This window comes from Scyliorhinus canicula, chromosome 9 (genome assembly GCF_902713615.1).
Source record: "Scyliorhinus canicula chromosome 9, sScyCan1.1, whole genome shotgun sequence".
Lineage (NCBI taxonomy): Eukaryota > Metazoa > Chordata > Chondrichthyes > Carcharhiniformes > Scyliorhinidae > Scyliorhinus > Scyliorhinus canicula.
This window is the reverse complement of record NC_052154.1, coordinates 42,916,871-42,938,699: the sequence shown is the minus strand read 5'-3', so window position 1 is coordinate 42,938,699 and position 21,829 is coordinate 42,916,871. Positions and strand designations below refer to the sequence as shown.

Genomic DNA, 21,829 nt, shown 5'->3' with positions numbered 1-21,829 from the left:
ACAGGCTACCAACACTTGTCGAAGTACAACTCTATTTTATTTAACTATGAGCTGTTAAACATACTTGCACTGTGGGTTGACACTATGTTAGGTTGACTGGAGACCTGAGGCTAACCTGACCAGACTATACTGCTAGCACATGGTAGATGTTCGTGTTGCTGATGACGGGCTCTGGCTGTCTCAGAGGCTGCATCCCGAATGAACGGGAAAACTAGTGCCCTCTGGCTTTATAGTGGCCGTGTCCTGTCTGGTGATTGGCTGCTGTGTTCTGTGTGTTGATTGGTCATTCAGTGTGTCAGTCAGTGTCTGTCTATGCACCATCATATACTTGCGTGTATATTATGACAGAAGGTAGATGGATTGGACATGCTAAACTGCTCCTTGGTGCCCAAAGATGTGCAGGTTACAGGTATAGGGCAGAGAAGTAGGTCTATGTATGGTGCTTTTGCAGAGGGTTGGTGCAGACTCGATTGGCCGAATTACCTTCTGGACTTCTATGGTTCTAAACGTTGACAAAATTTTTACACTTTTCTTTCTGAGGTGTTATAGTTACATCGTATTTCCAGTACAGAAACAGGCCATTCAGCCCAACATGCCCGTGCTTGTGTTTCTGTTTCAAACAAGCCTTCTTCCATCCTTCCCCATCTAACTCCATCAGCATATCCTGCTATTCCTTTCTTCATCATTGGCTCTTCTTGGGCATCACAGTATCATTGGGCAGCACGGTAGCACAATTGGCTTGCACTGTGGCTTCACAGCGCCAGGGTCCCAGGTTCGATTCCCCACTGGGTCACTGTGCAGAGTCTGCACGTTCTCCTCGTGTGTGCGTGGGTTTCCTCCGGGTGCTCCGGTTTCCTCCCACAGTCCAAAAATGTGCAGGTTAGGTGGATTGGCCATGCTAAATTGCCCTTAATGTCCAAACAAAGTAGGTGGGGTTATGGGGATAGGGTGGAAGTGGGTCGGTGCAGACTTGATGGGCTGAATGGCCTCCTTCTGCACTGTATGTTCTATGTTCTAGCTTCCATGTAAATGCATCCGTGTCATTCATCTTAGCTATTCTTTGTTGCACCGGGTTCCACAGTTCTCCCATATGTGATCTAACAAAGGTTCTGTGTGAGTTTAACAAAATTCGTCTGCTTCCGCCCCTCTGGAAATTAACCCCAGTGTTTGTGGGGTTTTATGGGTTTATGGATTCTTTAACCTGGATCACTATTTTCAATGATTTGTGTATCCATACCTCTCAGGTCTCTCTCTTCCTCAACTCCCTTTCTTTTTTTTAATATAAATTTAGAGTACCCAATTCATTTTTTTCCAATTTAAGCAGCAATTTGGCATGTTCAATCCACCTACCTTGCACATCTTTGGGTTGTGGGGGCGAAACCCACGCAAACACGGGGAGAATGTGCAAACTCCACACGGACAGTGACCCAGAGGCGGGATCGAACCTGGGACCTCGCGCCGTGAGACTGCAGTGTCTCAACTCCATTTCTTGATCAGCTGCTCCAGTTACTGATTTACAGTAGGTTTTCTCTCCATGGTATGATTCTGTGCGATGCATACTTCCTACACTCTCTGCTGTTGGGTTATGCTTTAGCTCTGGTTGTACGATCAGATACTCCCCAGTACCTACAGTGCTTGCGCTTTTGAGTTGAAAGTTCAAATTGGGATACTTACCTCAGTAAGTGCTCTGTTGATATTTTTGAAAATGTCTTTTCTTTATAATGGTTTCAGCTCAGTCTAACTTGTAGCTCAGACAGCAGTTACTATTTGTACCATACCCCTTCAAAACCCTTCTGCAAGTATTTCTACACATTTTTGTCATTTGTTTATTGACATATTTTAATATGGAAGCTAGACTCAAGAATCGGTAAAAGCAGAGGAAATGTCAGTTTTTCTGACCTGCCAGCCTTGTTCACCTGCTAATTCAAGGCTGCTTTCCCAGTATTACACAGAGGGAAATATGGCTCCAATCTACTATAATTGTAAAATGGATTCTGGCAGAGCATTTCAGTTATAATTGAATCCTGATAAATACATAATAATTGTACTAAAATGTCATGCTTGAACTAGAACTTTTATACAGTGAGAGTGAATTATACTGACACATTGCAATTCTGTGCTTGGATGAAAATCATGCTTTGAACTGGCCCTCGCATCCTCTGCTGCAGGTAGAGGTTACAGTAGTTACCTTCCACATGTCTTTGCCTGTCCTCTCTTGTTAGTGAGTGACCTAGGTCTCAGTTCCAAGAGCTATTTGCAGACTTGCTATTAGCTGTTGTCATGGATAGCATGGATTAGAGAGGGAAGCGTCTATGCACAGCTCTATGCTACTGAAGGGAGCAAAGTGCACAGGAGGCCAAAACCCAAGGATTATAGAACATGGACTATGATGTAGGACTGGGGGCAGGGGCTCAGTATTGAGGGAAAGGCTATGGGGTAAATCTGGAGCAATGACCAGGATTTTCAGTTTGGTGGGCTTAGCAATGGGAAGTCAGCAAACTTTCCCAAGTATTGAAGTGGTAAGGTTATGGATGGACGGAACAAAGGGAAATTCATACAGAATGAAAATGGGGAAAATGGCAATTGGCATAATGTCTTTATGAACAAACGTGTTGGGCAACATTGCTGAGGTGGAAGTGTGGTAGTCACCACTGTTTGTATAATATGTGTATTAGAGATAATACGGTAAGGCACCTGTACTACAAGTACTGGGGTAGATCCCTGCCTGCTGGTTCTGCCCAGTTGGTGGAGTATAAATGTGTGTGCACACCAAGCTGCTGCTATTTCTAGTAGCAGCTGCAGGAGGCAACACATCTCTGCTTAATAAAGCCTCGATTACTTTTTACTCTCGTCTCGTTGTAATTGATTGTGCATCAATTTATTAAGCAGAGATATTACAGCAATGGAACCATGCATCAAGCCAGATCACCTGCAGTTGCACCCTAAAGCAGACAACGCCACGTTGGCCTTCGACCACTGGCTAGCTTGCTTCGAAAGCTACCACAGATCAGCGATTGAACAGCCCTCGGACGCACAGAAGCTTCAGATCCTGTACAAGCGGGTGAGCTCCGAATTTTCCCCCTTATCCGAGATGCGCCCACTTACCCTGAAGCTATGGAGCTTCTGAAAGGACACTATATCTGGCCGGCCAACAAACTCGACGCCAGGCACCACCTATCCACAAGGCAGCAACTCCCCGGTGAGTCATTAGACGATTTCTGCCGTGCCCTGCACATCCTGGCAGGCAGTTTCGGCCATGGAACATACAGATCTCTTAATCAGGGACACTTTCGTTATGGGCATGCATTTGGCGTAAATCAGCCAGCGCCTATTAGAAGGGGGTACGTTCGACCTCGCGGCGGCCAGGCAACTTGCGAATTCACTAACGGTATCCTCCCGAAACGTACAGTTGTACGCCCCTGACTGCACGGCATACACCCCTGACCGCACAGCGCCCTCATGGACATTGTGGGCCCCACCAGTGGCTGCCCCCAGCCAACCCCAAACCTGCGCTGCTCGGGGGGCCCAAGTGCTATTTCTGCGGGCAGACAAAGCACCCCCGACAACGCTGTCCGGCGCGGAGCACAACCTGCAAGGCCTGCGGAAAGAAGGGACATTTCGCTGCTGTGTGCCAGGTCTGGTCGATCGCCGCTGTACCCAGGCCCATTGTTCCTGCACCCACCACGTGCGACCCGTGCTGCCATCTTCCTCCCAGCAGACCACGTGCGGCCCGTGGGCGTGGCCATCTTTAACGACGCCCGCCATGTGCCACCATCTTCAGCGCCATTTTGGACGGTGCCTCAGGACCCCTGCTTGTCGGGTTACTTCATCGGGCCGTTCACCACCTGCCACCGGCGCCGACCAGCCCGGGGCCTACCAACACCAACCACAACTCGCCTCCATCACGCTCGACCAGTCCCGGCCGTACAACCTCGCAACCGCGACGACGACGGTGAAGGCCGATGGGCACAAGACGTCCTGCCTTCCTGACTCCGGGAGCACGGAAAGCTTCATCCACCCCTCCACGGTAAGGCGCTGCTCCCTCGCGGCACATCCCATTACCCAGAGAATCTCCCTGGCCTCCGGATCCCATTCCGTGGAAATCCAGGGGTACTGCATCGTCACCCTCACCAGAGCGTAGAGTTCAGCAACTTCCAGCTCTACGTCCTCCCCAACCACTGCAGTGCCCTGTTACTCGACCTGGACTTCTAGTGCAACTTCAAAAGCTTAACTCTAAAATTCGGTGGACCCTTACCACCCCTCACCATCTGCGGCCTCACAACCCTTAAGGTCGACACACCTTCCCTGTTTGCAAACCTCACCCCGGATTGCAAACCCGTCGCCACCAGGAGCAGACGGTACAGTGCCCAGGACAGGACATTCATCAGGTCGGAGGTCCAGCGGCTTTGGCGGGAAGGCATTATTGAGGCCAGCAACAGCCCTTGGAGAGCCTAAGTGGTAGTGGTAAAGACTGGAGAGGAACAGGATGGTCATTGACTACAGTCAGACCATCAATCGGTACACGCAGCTCGACGCGTACCCTCCCATGCATATCTGATATGGTCAATCAGATTGCACAGTACTGGGTCTTCAGTACAGTGGACCTGAAATCTGCCTACCACCAGCTCCCCATTCGCAAGGCGGACCGCCAATACACGGCGTTCGAAGCAGACGGCTGCCTTTACCATGTCCTTAGGGTCCCCTTCGGCGTCACTAACGGGGTCTCGGTCTTTCAACGTGAGATGGACCGAATGGTTGACCGGTACGGGCTGCGGGCCACCTTCCCGTACCTAGATAACATCACCATCTACGGCCACAACCAGCAGGACCACGACGCTAACCTTCTCAAATTTCTCCAAATCGCCAAACTCCTGAACCTCACGTTTAACAAGGAGAAGTGCGTGTTCAGCACCAACCGCCTAGCCATCCTTGGCTATGTGGTGAAAAATGGAGTTCTCAGGCCTGACCCCGACCGCATGCGCCCCCTCATGGACCTCTCACTCCCCCACTGCCCCAAGGTCCTGAAACGATGCCTGGGGTTTTCCCCTTTTCTGCCCAGTGGATCCCTAACTATGCGGACAAGGCCTGCCCAGTCATTCAGTCCACAGTTTTTCCCCTGACGGCTGAGGCCCGCCAGGCCTTCAACCACATCAAGGCCGGCATCGCCAATGCCACAATGCATGCGGTCGACAAGACCCTTCCTTTTCAGGTCGAGAGCGATGCATCGGACGTCGCTCTGGCCGCCACCCTCAACCAGGCAGGCAGACCCGTGGCATTCTTTTCCCGCACCCTCCATGCCTCCGAAATTCAGCACTCCTCTGTCGAAAAAGAGGCCCAAGCCATCGTAGAAGCTGTGCGGCATTGGAGGCATTATCTGGTCGGTAGGAGATTCACTCTCCTCACTAATGGTCAGTTGCCTTCATGTTTAATAATACAAGCGGAGCAAGATCAAAAATGATAAAATCTTAAGGTGGAGGATCGAACTCTCCACCTGCAAATACGAGATTTTGTATCGTCCCGGTAAGCTCAACTATCCACCTGATGCACTATCCCGAGGTACATGTGCCAGCGCACAAGTGGACCGATTCCCAGGCCCTACACGATGACCTCTGTCACCCAGGGGCCACCCGGTTCTTTCACTTCATAAAGGCCCAGAACCTGCCCTACTCCATTGCGGAGGTCAGGGCTATCACCAGAGACTGCCAGGTCTGCACTGAGTGCAAGCCGCACTTCTACCGGCCAGACCGAGCGCAGCTGGTGAAGGCCTCCTGCCCCTTTGAACGTCTTAGCATGGACTTCAAGGAGCCCCTTCCCTCCACCGACCGAAACACGTACTTCCTGAACGTGGTCGATGAATACTCCAGATTCCTGTTCGCCACCCCACGCCCCGATATGACATCTGCCACGGTCATTAAAGCACTCAACAGCATCTTCGCCCTGTTCGGTTTCCCTGCTTACGTCCACAGTGACCGGGGATCCTCCTTTATGAGTGATGAGCTGCGTCAGTTCCTGCTCAGCTACAACCCCCGGGGAAACAGGCAGGTGGAGAGGGAGAATAGGATAGTCTGGAAGGCTGTTCTTCTGGCCCTGCGGTCTAAATATCTCCCAGTCTCCCGCTGGCAGGAGGTCCTCCCCGGGGTTTCGCTCCCAACGTGGCTGGCAGCTGCAGGACCCGTCCTCCTCCGCAAACACGTGCGACTCCACAAGGCGAACCCGTTGGTCGAGAGGGTACAGCTGCTGCATGCAAACTCCCAGTATGCCTACGTGGTGTACCCCGATGGCTGCAAGGACACAGTCTCCCTCAGGGACCTGGCACCAGCTGGATCCCCACCCACGACCCCACACCACTCGGCAACCCCCCTCCGATTGCCCCGGCGCCACCCACACGTCCCCCAGCGCACCTCACTACAGCCCCCGCCCCAGGACGATCTGTCCTCCCATTGGTTCCACTTGGGGATGAAGACGAGGACAACACGCTCCCAGAGTCACAGGCGACCAAGCCGGCGCCTGCATCACCACAGGGACTGCGCCGCTCTCAGTGGAGGATCAAGGCACCCGACAGGCTAAATTTGGGAATTTTTCAAAAGACTGTAAACTTTAAATTCTCACATACTTGTAAATAGTTTTTTTTTCCACCATCCCCACTGGGCTCTTTATTTTAACAGGGATGAATGTGGTAGTCACCACTGTTTGTCTAATACGTGTATTAGAGGTAATACGGTAAGGCTCCTGTACTACAGGTACGGGGGTAGATCCCTGCCTGCTGGTTCCGCCCAGTAGGCGGAGTATAAATGTGTGTGCTCACCGAGCTGCAGCCATTTCTAGTAGCAGCTGCAGGAGGCAACACATCTCTGCTTAATAAAGCCTTGATTACTCTCTACTCTCGTCTCGTCGTAATTGATAGTGCATGAGGACGTAAGTGGTTTTAGTGATAAATAAGGATAAGGAGAAACTGTGCTTATGGTCAAACCAGCCACTAAGGTTGAATACCATCTAGTTCAATCTGAGTGTAGAACTGAGTTAAGGGCAATGGGTATGGAGCTTTTGACAGGAGCTGAATAAGACAGCTTTGTTTTCCAGTATTCAGCTGGGGAAAGTTCTGACTAATTTACTGCTCGATGCCAGACAATACAGAGATAGTCATGGAATTGAGTTGGATGTTTTCGGTATATGTGTGGAAACTGATCTTATGCTTGCTGATGGGATTTGATCTTGGATCTCCACTAGTTATGCCTTTCTAACTAGCATTGTCTGATATGTTTGTATAGTGTTTATGAAACAGCTTGGTGGCATGGTTCACTGATGTGATTTTATTTGAGTTTTTGCCCATGGAGTGTTTCTGGCCTCAGCTGTGCCAGTAGGGAATAGCTGAAGGGAGACTAAGTACTTCTCCATTGGGACAGAAGGAGAAGATTGGTGTTTGCGTCACCTGCGTCCATGCCACACACCAGAACCTCTGAACAGCTGGCACAAGACTGGTGTTTACAGAAGCTTGGGCATAATCTGCCTGCCCCCCCTTTCAATTGCGCACCCAAAAGGAGGGAAAAGATTAGAAAAATAGGTGAAACAAGGAAATGAAACAAAAGGACCCTTCAGTAAAAATATTCTGATTTTGACTTTCAGAGTCATATTTCTATGGAATTGGCAAGTGAAAGTGAGACAATAAATTTTCAAGGGTTAGTAAAGTCAGTAGCAAGGGGTCAAAGTTTTATAATAATTGCTCAAAGAACCAGTGGTGAGATGGAGAGGATCTTTTTTACACAGCAAGTTAGTCTTGGAATGCACTGCCTGAATGGTTGATAGAAACAGATTCGATAATCTTTGAAAAGGAAATTAGGTAACTACTTGAAGCAGAAAAAATGCAAGAGCAGTGGAGTGGGACTGATTCGATAGCTCTTTGGATACCTACACCACGTGCACTGCAGCGGTTCAAGAAGGCAGCTTACCACTGCCTTCTCAAGAGCAACTGGGGGGATGGGCAATAAATGCTGACCTAGCCAGGGAAGCTCACCGCCTATGAATTAATTTAAAAAATAGAGTCAGCACAGGGACAATGGCCAAATGGTCTCCTTATGTGCTGCAAATTCTATGATTCTCTGAGGTAAAAATGTGGACCAACTGTGTTGCTGAAATTGAAATCTACGCTGGTACTGGACAGCGCTGGCATACATCAACTTTACAACTTACTGCTACATCTCTGATTGGCACACCTCATGGCATGAAAGTAATGTGAGTAAGACTGTATCAGGATGAATGCTTGAATGATCGACCTCTTATCCATTTATTGTACTTTGAGAGGCTTATATGAAGAGATTACATAATCCTATTTACAGTAAAAAGTTTTCCGAAAAGACCCTTTCCGAACATTAACCTTTAACAATGAGCTCTGTTACATGTATAACATCAAGGCATGCATTTAATAAAACTTCATTCAAGAGAGTTTGGGATCCTTAATGACATTTTAGATGCAATTTCAATATTTTGTGGTATATTTTGAAATGTTTAGTCTCTCGTTGGCAGAAGAAAACATGTTAATTACGAAGATGATAAATTAAGTGAATCTTCCACTTTGTTAAAAAAAAAAATTCTGGTTCATTCATCATCATCAGGGTATTATGGATAAGTTCAGCAAGTTAATGCGGGAAATCGCAAGGGATGTAACTCCCCCATCTTGCATTCTCCATAGAGCACCCTCACATCCTTCTGCCATTACTCCAGTCAAATTTACACTCTCCCATGGGTACAGGAGAAAGTTTTCTGTTAGTTATTCTACATTCGTCTTCAACCTACACATTTGAGAATTCTTTATTCAGTTGGGTTTGGAGTTCCGATTCAATAGCAGGAAGATCTTTCCTAATGGTGGCATAATGGTTATGTTACTGGATTTGTCGAAGGCTTAGAATAATGATCTAGAGACATGGGTTCAAATCGCACCACGTCAGCGAGGGAATTTAAATTCAGTTACGAAAATATATCTGGATTAGAAAGCTAGTACCGGTAATGATGGCCAAAATGTCGTAAAAACATTCATTTGATTCCCTAAACTCCTTCAAGCAACAAATCTGCCTCTTTGCCTGGTCTGACTCCAGACCCACAGAAATGTGGTCGACTTAATTGCCCTCTGAAATACCCGAGCAAGCCATTCATTAAAGGCAATTAGAAATGGATAATAAATGCTGTTGATAGCATTACTTTCTGAGATTGAATTAAAAAAATTAAAAAGCAACAGTTACCATCAGGTCATGACTCTGCAATTGTGCCAGAAGGTTAGAAAAAAATGAAGCTCCGATGGCTCAAAGAGCTGAGGCTGGCTGAAGCAGTCTGCTTTCGGGGTTAAGTACAAGGCAAATGATCGGTCGATCCACATATCTCTCCTTTCTCTTACTGCCATTCTTCTTGTTAAAGAATATAAAGAATAAATTGCCCATAGTGTCCTAAAAAGTAAGATTAAGGGGGGGTTGTTGGGTTATGGGTATAGGGTGGATACGTGGGTTTGAGTAGGGTGATCATTGCTCGGCACAACATCGAGGGCCGAAGGGCCTGTTCTGTGCTGTACTGTTCTATGTTCTATGTTCTATAAGAGGTACGAACAGCAGCTGGCCACTTTGCCCCTAAAAACCTGTTCTGCCATTCAATAAAACTATGGCTAATCTGATTGTGGGCTCACCTCCACTTTCCTGCCTTTCACTTTTCTGCCTTTGAGCCATAACCTTTGACTCCCTTGTGGATCAAAAAAGGTGTCATCTCAACCTCAAACATATTCAATGGCCCAGCCTCCACTTCTCCCCTAGGTAGAAGATCCCAAAGACTTATGACATCTGAGAGAAGGAATATAGATTGTAAATAGTTGAAGCCCAGTATTGATCCCTGTGGCATCACTATTTACAGTTTGTCAACCTGAAAAACTGACCCAATTATCCCAACTTCCTATTTCTTGATAGTTAAGCAATCCTCTATCCTTGCGACTATGTCACCCCCAACAGCAAAGGTGAAATTTTCCTCCAAAATGGCAAAGTGTTAGGTTCTGACTGAAAACTGACGTGTTTCTCCACAGGCAATTGGTCAAAATAAAATCTGGGGGTGTGGTTTCCGCCGTCACCCTGGCGCTTGATAGAGCCAGCAGAGCCCGGCTCCACAGAGGTCAGAGCGCCATCTTCAAAGGGCGCCCTAATCTGCGAAAAAAATAAACTTCTCCCCCCCCCGCCCCACCCAAAGCCATGGAGGACCCGCCCCTCAAACTGCAGGGCAACACCCCTCACAATGGGGCACGCTATTTCCCTCTCTTCCCCACCCCAATGCTGTTGTCAGCGTGTGTCCCACTTTCCCCCCCACCACACAAAAGGGGAACTCCCTCCCCCAATGGAGGAGGGTTACCCCCTGGCAATGCCTCCTGTCAGGGGGTACTCCTAGGGTGCCAGGAGGTAATTCCAACCTTGGCCCTCAACCCTGGTGCCTCCACACACCTCCGCACCCCTGGCATGGTCATCATGATCATGGTTTTCATTTTTATCAACCAGTAGTGAGTCGCGCCAATGTGGCATCATACGGCTGGGGAGGGGCATTCCACAGGCCTGAGGGATAACTGCCCTTATGAGGTGGGGTGAAGCGGGGGGTTTGGGGGGGGGGTGCGGTATGGCACCTGGAGACCATGGTGGGGTGTGTTCATAGGCGCTCCGATCTCTTCCTGCACTGATGAGCTGTACTCATTAATGCAGGAAATGAGTATAAGTGAGGCCTCCACAGAGCGTTCCTCGCCAAGGCCCAAAAAAGTAGAGTCCGGTTTAATAGCTTGGCTGCCCTCAGCACTGCAAGTGCCGGGAAACACCCCGGTAAAAGTGCCCAAAACGGGACTCTATTTCTTTTCATTAAGTTGCGCCCTTATCTTCTCCAGTAACCTTTTATATGGCAATTTACTAAATGCCTTTTGAAAATCCAAATATACTACATCTACTGATTCCCCTTCATCCACCCTCTAATAAATTTCCCTTTCACAAAAACCTGTTGATTCTGCTTATTTTGATTTTCTAAATGTCTTGCGATTACCACCATAATGATGGATTCTGTCATTTTTCCAATGACCAATGATAGATTAACTGATGTATAGTTTCCTGCTTTCTGCCTCCCTCCTTTCTTGGATGCATGCCACCAGGTCCATGGGACTTGCCAGACCTTAGTCCTATTGATTTACCTGGTACTTATTTTCTAATGATAGTCATTGTTTCACATTCCCCGTCCTTTTTGCTTCTTGACTTTCTTGGGATATTTTTGTGTCGTCTACTGGGAAGACAGATACAAAGAATTTGTTCAAGGTTTTTGTCATTTCCTTGTTTTATACTATTAATCCCCTAGCCACTAAGGGACCAAAGATTACTTTTAGCTATACTCTTTTTGTATTCACTTGTAGAAGCTCTTACTGTCTGCTTTTATATTTCTTGTTATCTTCCATTCATATTCTAATTTCTCTCTCTTTATTCTTCTGGTCATCTGTTTTTAGTTTCTAAAATGCTTCCAATCTGTCAGACTCCCACGAATCTTCACAGCATTGTCCACCTTTTTATTTTGCTTGACACTATTTTTATATAACTATAGTTAGTTTGTCCTTTTGTTTTTCTCAATGAAGCATATTTTTGAGAGTTATGAAATAATTCTTCAAATATCTGCCACTACTTATCTGCCATTTTACCGTTAAAAATAGTTTCCCAGTCCATTGTAGTCACCTTCATTCCTTTGTAGTTGCCTTTATTTAAATTTAAGAAATTAGTTTCAGACCCAAGTTTCTCACTCTAAAAGTAAACGTGAAACTCGATTTTATTATACACACTCTTGCCAACAGAATCCTTCGTATTGGGATAATTAATTAATCCTATATCTTAACTTATTACCAGGTATAAAATAGCTTGCTCCCAGGTTAGTTCCAGAATATATTGGGCGCGATTCAGCGACCGCATTGCACCTGGCGTAGATCCTGGTGCAGTAAGTGAATCGCATGAGTGCCCCAAATCAAGCCCCGTGTCAGGCACTGGGTCAATCGTGAGTCACCCGACTCTCCGCCCAGCCAGTCCTGTATCTTGCCTTCGATGGGCGTGATCCAGATCTGCAGATTTAAATGATCCATTAGCCTCATTTAAATATCCGGATGTCACATGTGCCCAGTGCCCAAGAACCATTGGCTGAGCCTGCGAGACCTTGCCAGGGTGCCGTTTAGCACTGATATCCACAAACATGGACCAGGCATGGCGGCACTTTGGGTGCTCTCACAGGCCAATTGAGATCCCTGGGAGTCGGGGACAGGGCAGGATGGTACCCTGGCACTCCCTTTGGCACCCTGGCAGTGCCAGGTTGGCACTGTTAGGGTGCCAGGTTGGCACTCTCAGTGGTCAGGCTGGAGCTGGCTTTGCCCATTGCAGGGGGGAGGTGAGGGGGGTTCCAGGAGCCTCAACAAGGTTGAAGGGGGGGGGGGGGTCAATAAATGGGGGGGGTCCTTAAAGAGGGGAGTGCAGAGATTGGAGCTGCCGGTCAAAATGGCACCCTGATCTGAGAAGCATCATTCCTATAAAATCGACTAAGTGTGGCCTCTGCGGGGGCAAACATCCCAGGGTCCAAAAAAACCAGTAAAGTGGCAGTGAATAGCGAGGTGAATCTTGGTGCGACAGCCGCTGAGAAATACCTCACCAAACGCGCCGAAAAGCGGCCTTTATCTTTTCGCCACTGAATTGTGCCCATTGTAAGAAGAAACTGTCCCCAGTGTACTTTATGAACTGATCCTCAAAGCTACCTTTGCCAATTTAATTTGTCTAATCTATACGATGATTTAGAACCTGTCACAATTATTGTAATTGCTTTCTTACAAGCCCCGATTATTTATGGATATATACTCTTTTCTTATAGTCTAGCTACTGTTAGGGGGCCTTCTGCTGGGGGAACAATAACAGCCCAGAGCAATCTTGAAGGTAACAGCTTAATTTTAATACTTACATTAAACATTCGCTACTTGACGGTACAAGACTTCATTGACACAGGCAGTTCAATAATTGTCAGAAAGGGTGTTGTGGAAAAATTCAAAACCGTGTTTTTCACTTGTCGCATCAGGTTCAGTAAAACTTACATTATTTCCCAGAAAAGGAACAATTGTTTTCTCTGAAGAGGATTATATTTGGTTTTAATCCATGGTCTTGAGGAATTCATCTTCAATCCACTCTGACATTCTCTAGATGATCAGTTGTCATGGTATCAAGGAAGGGACCGGGGTGAAGAGCCACAGAACTGATTTCTACCCTTGATATAAATGTACAGTAATGTTATACTTTTACCAGTACATTTGTAACTGTCGGCCATGATTAATATGGTGGTTTGGATTAGTATGGAAACAATGAATATATTGCATTTCTTTTGAACATTGTAGAATGTGTGGATGCATTTATGCGATGGTTAGGGTGAACAATGTCGGTGCTGGGCAATTGTTAAATTCTTTTCATTGTTGTTATTCTGTATTATCGGTAAGTTTTTACTGCTCATGTATGACGTTGGATAGATTTAAAGTAAGGCTGCTTGCACTTCCCCCCAACATAAGCCCCACCTCCATCCTCGGGAGGGTAACCACTAGCAGAACAGGGCAATACTTTTTCACTCACGACAACAACCACCCTTACCAACTCTGAATATTTCAGCATATGTTTAGGCTTTTCCTCATTGTTGTTGGTAGTGCAAGGATAGCTGGCAAGACAGTGGGTTGACTACCCCAAATCGATCAAAGCACTGTCATGTTTATTCTCAACCCTGTATGCTGTTTGCAAGGTACACAGGGTCTGCAAAGTGGAATGAATGGAAAAATCAGTCTGGAGTGTCAAACTTAAAGTGATGTGCGAACTTTAAGGTAAATATCTGCATATGAGGGAACATCTTGCTGGAGTGTTTAAAATGTTCAATTTTTAAAAAAATATGTTAAATTCCTTTTTGAAGTTTCCCAAAGGCGGAAATGATATTTAGAGGGGTGAAGTGCCAAGCAAAATTTCAATGACAGCAGACTCAATATGGAGGCTTGATACTGATTCTGTGGGCAAGTAATAGAGTAATGAGACATCCCATGCACAGTCCGAGTGCTGGAAAAATGGCCACGCAGCAACAAGAGGTGAGTGTGAGGAGAGTTGCACAGTTTATTGTTTCCCAGAAGACAGAAGCGCACCACTTCAGGTAGTGGGTGGTGACCAGACTATGTAGACTATCTGCATTACCTGCGATCAGCCAACCAAGTAAACGGCTTGCTTTAAAGAATTTGCAAGTGAGGCTATCCAGCAACTTTATGTTTTGAGTGTCGGTGGGACTTTTCCAACATTAAAGGTGGTATTTAAACATACATGGGCCAAAATTACATTCTGCAAAATGTTGCCTGTTAACGTATTAAAGGTTTAATGCTCGCCCTTGTCAAGCCACAATGTAAAGCTGAACCATTTCATCTTGTGCATACCTATACCTTAGGAGGGAGCTCTATTCAAGGTATAATTAAAAGCCTTACCACATTGTTAAACATCAACTTTCTATTCAAATGAATCGAGCTGCATGATGTATAATCACCGACTGACAGGTTTGCATGCGAGTAGTGCACGTGCATTACTCTGCAAATACTCCTTCAACTTCCAGAATCTCAAAATTACTTTCCAGCATCCACAGAAGATGACACATTGAGCAGCCTGTCCTGTACTGACCTGCAGAAATGTTTCTCTAATGAGTCATACATGGCCGATTTGCTTCTCTTTTGACATAGTCAAGTAGTTTTCTTGAGGTCAGTGACTTGCATGCTTGTCCAACAGTGGATTTGTGCAACTCACCTCAGGTCAAGATATAACCTCTACCCCCTGCTCATTCCATTGCATCATAATTACATCACCTTGAAATTTTTGCACAAATAATTAGGAACATCTCTGCCAAGTGCAATAAAATCTGTTGTCAAATTGGGACATTAATGTATTGGATTTAAGAATAATCTCACCAACGATTCAGCAGTTCCAAACTCAGGCTTGTGTCCAGCTAAATTGCTTTAAGTTAGACAGTATCGCAATGGGAAGTATATTGGAACATTTTAATTTTACAGACCGCGATCCTAGCAGTGCCATTTAGCTGCCAGATGCAAGGTGTCTTTGAAGCTGACTAGCATCATATTTTAGAAATGGACCTGCTCAGAACTGGGTCCTATATAGTAAATGCAGAGGAAAAACGCTTTGTACGTAAAAACAGACTTTTGATATTGACTAGATATATCATGCACCAGGAAATCTGCTCCTTGTCATCTTTCTTGTTCACAGGAAAGCCAAAGACAGGGTGAGAAAGGATACTGGTATTTATTGTGTTCCTCACTGGCCATCAAAACCATGGGTGAGCTTTTAGTGCCCCCTCACTCCCACTCCACCCGCCAGGGGGCATTTACTCTGTGGGGGCGCATAACTTGGGGAGTGCCCTGTGGATATTGAGCCAATCCCCTCCCCTCCTAACCCAAGATGTCAGCCCTCAAGATCGGTACATCCTCCACTAAGGGACAGAAGGCTGACCGTCAGTTTAGTTGGGTCACCAGGAGTGTGTCTCCCTCTCTGCCCATAAATGCCTTCCCCAAATCTACCAAGCAGTCAACAGAATTAAGTTACTATCATTTTGTAACATGCTGAGGGCCACAAAAAGGGAATTTCATGATTACACATCGGGGGAGTTTGCATCTGTGATCATGGGATGCCTCTAAAGTTATCCACATTTTAATCCTCACTAGAAGTAAGGAAGCACCCTTCCTGGACAGATTTTTAAGTTTGTTCTTCAAAATTTACCTTTCTCCGAATGCTAGTATCTTATGACAACATATTAATTTGCTACGACTCAAATTTCTAGATTGTTACTTCAGATCTATGGAACGAGTTAAGTGCTGTTATCTGGCTCCAGTACTAATTGGCAAGGAAAGTGAGGAAGTTGGTTACATTAGTCACTGGGGCCGCCAACACGTCTGACACAAAAATAAAGGTGTATTCAACCCACTGCCAAAATTCCTACCTGAGATAGTTTCAGGATTCCACGTGGTTTAAGAGATTATGATAATATTTTGATTAGATGAACAAAGAGACGTGTAGCTGGGCACAGATGTGTCAGCTTCTGCCTTGAATCTTCAAACAAATGTACTTCTTTCTCTTGAGGTTGTGCCATTTTGGAAGAAATGAGGATAGAAACTACAGAAGCATGGTAGTTTACTCACAGTTCGGTACATGTTTCCCATTTGTTTAAATGTTATCCTCCAGGTATGGATGAGCTTCTTCCTACCTAGGTGTTGCTGTGGGATAAAGTGGTTCCTCTTCCTTCTTTTAAAATTATGCACTCGTGCTGTTTATGTCCTTGGGATGCAATTACAAAAATATAATTATTATTTTAGCTCCACTGTTTAATTATATTTTAATGAATACTGTTAAAGATTATTACCAAGTTTATTATTCGTAGTTAAGAAAAGAAACCAGGAAGTGGGTTTTTCAGCTGGAATCCATCCTTCCACTTTTATATTACCTTGGATCAGGTCACATTGGGAAGTATTTGCCCTCTTACTGAGGCACAAAGGTGATGTGAAAGCACTGGCGATTTTGCAGAAAGGAGCTATGAGTTGTCAGAAAAAGATGAAGAAAACTTGTGTTTGCCCACCTTAAAAGTAGATGACATAGTGGGAACCCCATTAGAGTGTATATATATATATATACATATATAAATATCACAGAAAAGACAAATCTAATTGTGGTAACTCACCCCACACCAGTGCTCTAACAGTCTGCAAATCATTCATTTTCTGATTATCACAAGTTAAGCTGCCAAGATTTAAAACAAGGGACCACGGGCCAAACTGCTGAAAGACAAATTTTGATAACATTGGGAATGGACATTTGGAATTTGGTACGATGGCAAAGACAAAGCCTGGAAAAATAGTTGGATACTTTGATTAGGAAACTGGACTGAATTTCCCGAAAAAATGAGCAAGTGTCATTTTCGGCATGGAATTCCCGTCGGCCCTGGTGGCGCAATCCGGACCGCAATTTACAGGCAAACTGGAAATTCATTTTTCCTCACATGAAAAATACTGCATGAAATTAGGCATGAAATGTCTGATTCACCTGCCCCAGGGGTCATCTGAGCACTTCAGTCACGGGGACGCTGCCTTTGAAGGGCCCCACAGCACTTGCTTTCATTCAAACCAGGAGGTTGGCAGCTAAGGAACCAGCTCCTAGATTTACGGAGGGTGGCCCTCAGCCATTTGCTGGATGCCGTGGTGGAGAGGCAGGTGACACTGTACCCCAGGCTGGCAGGAGGCCCTCCAGCAAGGTGACGAAACCAGCCTGGGACATGATGACAGCACTGATCATGCCTGCAGGATGACCAAGAGGAAGGGTGTGCAATCATGGAAAAAGATGAATGACCTACTGTGATCAGCAAGGGTAAGTGCTGACGGTCTCCTCTCTGCACTCCACCCTTTTGTCTACCTCCAGAACATCACCTGGATCCTACATGCCGCAACCTTGCAGGGCCCCAGGATCCAACCTCCCAACCGCATCCTCAACCATGGGTCACACGGTAGCACTGTGGTTAGCATTGTTGCTTCATAGTGCCAGGATCCCAGGTTCGCTTCCCACTTGGGTCACTGTGCGGAGTCTGCGCGTTCTTCCTGTGTCTGCGTGGGTTTCCTCCGGGTGCTCCAGTTTCCTCCCACAAGTCCCAAAATGAAAAATTGAAAAATGAAATGAAAATCGCTTATTGTCACAAGTAGGTTTCAAATGAAGTTACTGTGAAAAGCCCCCAGGGGCCACATTCCGGCGCCTGTTCGGGGAGGCTGGTATGGGAATTGAACCATGCTGCTGGCCTGCCTTGGTCTGCTTTAAAAGCCAGCGATTTAGCCCTGTGCTAAACCAGCCCCAGATGTGTTAGGTAATTTGGACATTCTCAATTTTACCTCCGTGTACCTGAACAGACGCAGGAATGTGTAAACTAGGGGCTTTTCACAGTAACTTCATTGCAGTGTTCATGTTAGCCTACTTGTGACAATAAAGATATTTTTAAAAATTGAAGTTAAAAAATCCTCCACCCCCCAACTCATTCAAACCTCTCCCTGCTGACCAGGTATCATCAGCCTTTGACCTGCTAGCTCACATCTCCCCATTTGTGATAGAATAAAGAACATAGAACATAGAACAGTACAGCACAGAACAGGCCCTTCGGCCCTCGATGTTGTGCCGAGCAATGATCACCCCACTCAAACCCATGAATCCACCCTGTACCCGTAACCCAACAACCCCCCTCCCCCTCCCCTTAACCTTACTTTTTAGGACACTACGGGCAATTTAGCATGGCCAATCCACCTAACCCGCACATCTTTGGACTGTGGGAGGAAACTGGAGCACCCGGAGGAAACCCATGCACACACGGGGAGGACGTGCAGACTCCGCACAGACAGTGACCCAGCCGGGAACCGAACCTGGGACCCTGGAGCTGTGAAGCATTTATGCTAACCACCATGCTACCGTGCTGCCCCCTTTCGTAGGAGAAGATCGCCCACAACCGCCGCAAGCGAGAGAAAATGGACGGTGGGATGCCTGAGCTGAGGATCCTGACTCTGTATGAAGAGAGGGCCATGGAGTTTGCTTGGAGGAGGAACCGGCCAGGCAGGCTTAAGGGTCACTTTCTGGTGAGCAATGCACTGCTTCTGATGCACATCAGGAGGAGGCAGGAGCATCCAAGGGATCAGACAGTCAGAGGTCTGCTGGATACCAGGACTCAGCTGTGCCCCAGGCAGGTGCTGTGCCTCTGGACACGTTTGCCCTCAGTTTCCGGTGGTGCAAAGGCAGATCTGGGAATACCAGGAGGGGTTGTCAGCGACACTCATGTGCAAGGCTGAATGGGTCAGTCCCAAAGGCTTCTGTCAGAGGAGATGTTGACGACAATGTGTGGCACCTAGGCCAACACTGGAAGGATAGTATCTACAGTGGAAAGCGTGGGGCAAGAGGTCGGACCCCTGACTGGAGAATTCTGAAGCATGTCCCAGTAGCTGAGGACCATGGCTGAGAGATCAACACCATGTTGCAGACAATGGTGGGCCTCCAGGATTGGCAATGCCATATGATAAGGCTTCGGGAGCTCACTCCAGTTGCCTCTCCACCCCATGGAGTGATCCTGGGGCCCACAAGTACCCAGAGAGAGGAGGAACCGCTGAAGCACATCCCAGGTCCTTCCACCCAGGGGAATTTGGGAGTGACCAGCCCACCTGAATCCCCACTTTCTGATACTGGCACAACTCAGGCCCTCCAGGTCCTGGCCCTCCAGAGGACACCAGCAAAGGGCATGTCTGGCAACAGAGAGTGGAAGGTAGCAGGCCACCACATCCTGTGAATACATCTATTCATAGTGGGAGGGTTCGCAAGTGTGAGTAATTGTCGAGGCACATTGTGGACACGGGTGAAGTTAGGCACAGATAGTTAGGGGGGAGTTTATCACTTGTAAATCCTGCACATGCCACTGTATTCAATTCTATTGGTCTTCACAACCAAAATCTCACTTTTGTTAACCCTCCTCCCAGTGGCATCGCGCTTTATCCCATCTGGCCAACTGTCTTCTTTCCGGCCCTCAATGTCAGGCATATGGAAATGCACTCTCATAGCTAATGTTTTATTAATTGTGAATGGAATCAGGCATCAATCAGTGAACCTTGGACCCTGCCCCTAATACTCCTCTAGAGCAAAGGGACAAAGGAATGGAACGTGGAACCTCACTCAGACATGAGTCATGGAGTCAGTGTGCTGGCAGCAGACAGACAGGAGGCAGACATAAGCAATAGCTGAGGAGCATCACAGACAATTCATCACTGCGAGTCATGATCACACTCCTGCATTGACCGGTCAGCAGGCACTCAAACCCAGCACCATGGTGATTAATATTTCTGCTACCCTCATCCTACGGTCGCGGAGGGTTCATGACAGATTGGAGGGGGGGGAGGGGGGTGGGCCATGTTGAGTTTCGCAGAACATGCTGGTCCTACAGCATGAAGTGGGAAGCGGTGAGGGCTTCCTTAGCTCTCCTGCCCATGAGAGCGCTTTCCCCCTTCTGTCCTCCATCCTCCGGCTCCACATCAACCTCTTCCTCTACTCCCTCCAGGATTTCCTCCTCATCCGAGGAAACATGACACTCCAGGTCTCCATCAATAAGGTTGTTGCCCGCTGCTGCCAGGTTACTTAGGGCACAGAAGGCCACCACTGTCTGGTGACTGTACTGAAGGGCCCCACTGGATCTGTTGAGGCAGTGGAAGCACATTTTGAGTGGCCGATAATCACTCTGTCACAGACTGGGTAACCCTGTGAGTCTCATTGTCGTGGGCCTCTGCTTCAGTCTCAGGCCTCTGCACAGGTGTCATCAGCCAAGATCTCAGGGGCTATCAATTGTCAGAAACAAACTATTCCTGCAGCTTGGTTGTGACCCTCAAATTCCATGGATTTGCGATTGCCCAAGGATGTAGTTGTCATGCACGCTCCCGAGAAAATGTGCACACACATGCACAAACCTCATCTGGTGGTCACAAATCAGCAGGACGTTGAGAGGTGGAACTCCTTCCTGTTGATGAAGGGGTTCCCTGATGCCACGGGGTGTGTAAAGCGACATGAGTGCAATTGTAGCTGTGGTAAACCAGCTATGGAGCCGAGTCCTGCAGCCCTCTCGCCCTGCTGGGCCTAATCCAGCTCAAAATGAATGATGTCCGAGTCCCTTGCATAGAGTGCACCGTGACCTCTTGGATACACTTATGGGCAGATGACTGCGAAATGCAACGCAGGTCACCCATGCAGCCCTGGAATGAACCCATCGCATAGATGTTGAGGCCTGCGATGACCTTCACGGCCACAGGGGGGAGGATGTCGTCCATCTCCACCTGCCGCCAATTTGGAAAGAATGTGGCACAGGTACTTGTGAGGTGGAATCTCCTACGGCACATGCTGTTCGACAGCTCCATGAAGGACACCCGGGTTCTGTATACCCCTGGTGTCGTTCCGAGCCTTTGAGCTCCCTGTTTGGCTGGTGCAGCCTCCAACACCTGAGTCTGCTCTATGGCCCTCTGGTCTCCTGGCGCTGAGTCTTCCCTGGGTGCAGTTACTCATTTCTGCTGGAGTCTGTGTTCCTCCAACGCTGTGAGAAGAATAGCCAACTCCACTGGTTCCAAGCCAATATCACTCGGTTAGCAGACAGAGAGAGAGAGAGAGTCACATTGGTGTCACTTCCGCTTAACAACAGCACCTCCCCTTATCCTTTGGCCTGCCGGAATGGGAAGCAGCCAGACCCACACCTTATCTGGCATCTAACGCTCACTCACATCACAGGTGCCCTCCCATCTCTGTTGCATGATTGGCCTTGGGCAATGCCCTTTGGCCTCCCGTCTGGTTCTCCCTGGTTCTCCCCTCTCTTTTTCTCAATATCACTGAGGGTTCTGCCAGGAGGTTTATTTGGTCGATGTCCGGCTTGGGGGCTAATGGATATGTACACTATATGCAGACACAGACCCTCTCTATCCCATACATCCAAGTATTTAATCTACAACCCTGGGTTTTCACCCTATCCTTGATTTTGAGAATGTGAGCAGTTGACATTATTAAAGGTTAACTTTTGATGACCAATTAATTTGAGGAGCATGAGTCTGAGGAATTTTAGAGGCCATAATTGCTTTCTGCTTCAGGGATAGGCAGTGCTCATTGGCACTTTTACTCAGGCTGCATCATTCCGAGATCTCATTGCTGTCACGTCTTTACACTTAAGACTCCCGGACACCCAGTCCTTATTTTTTGCA

General features: G+C 47.2%; 1 protein-coding gene across 13 annotated transcripts in view; it reads left to right on the top strand.

Moving 5' to 3' along the window:
- The window catches only part of znf536 (zinc finger protein 536), a 666,926-nt gene that overhangs the window by 148,403 nt on the left and 496,694 nt on the right, over positions 1-21,829 (top strand). Inside the window, exon 1 of one of the 13 annotated variants that reach the window (XM_038806602.1) lies at positions 19,903-19,926. The exons of the other annotated variants lie outside the window; for them this stretch is intronic. The gene's annotated coding sequence lies outside the window, so the exon portion shown is untranslated. Of the gene's footprint in view, positions 1-19,902; positions 19,927-21,829 lie in introns of those variants that run through there. 13 annotated transcript variants of the gene reach the window in all.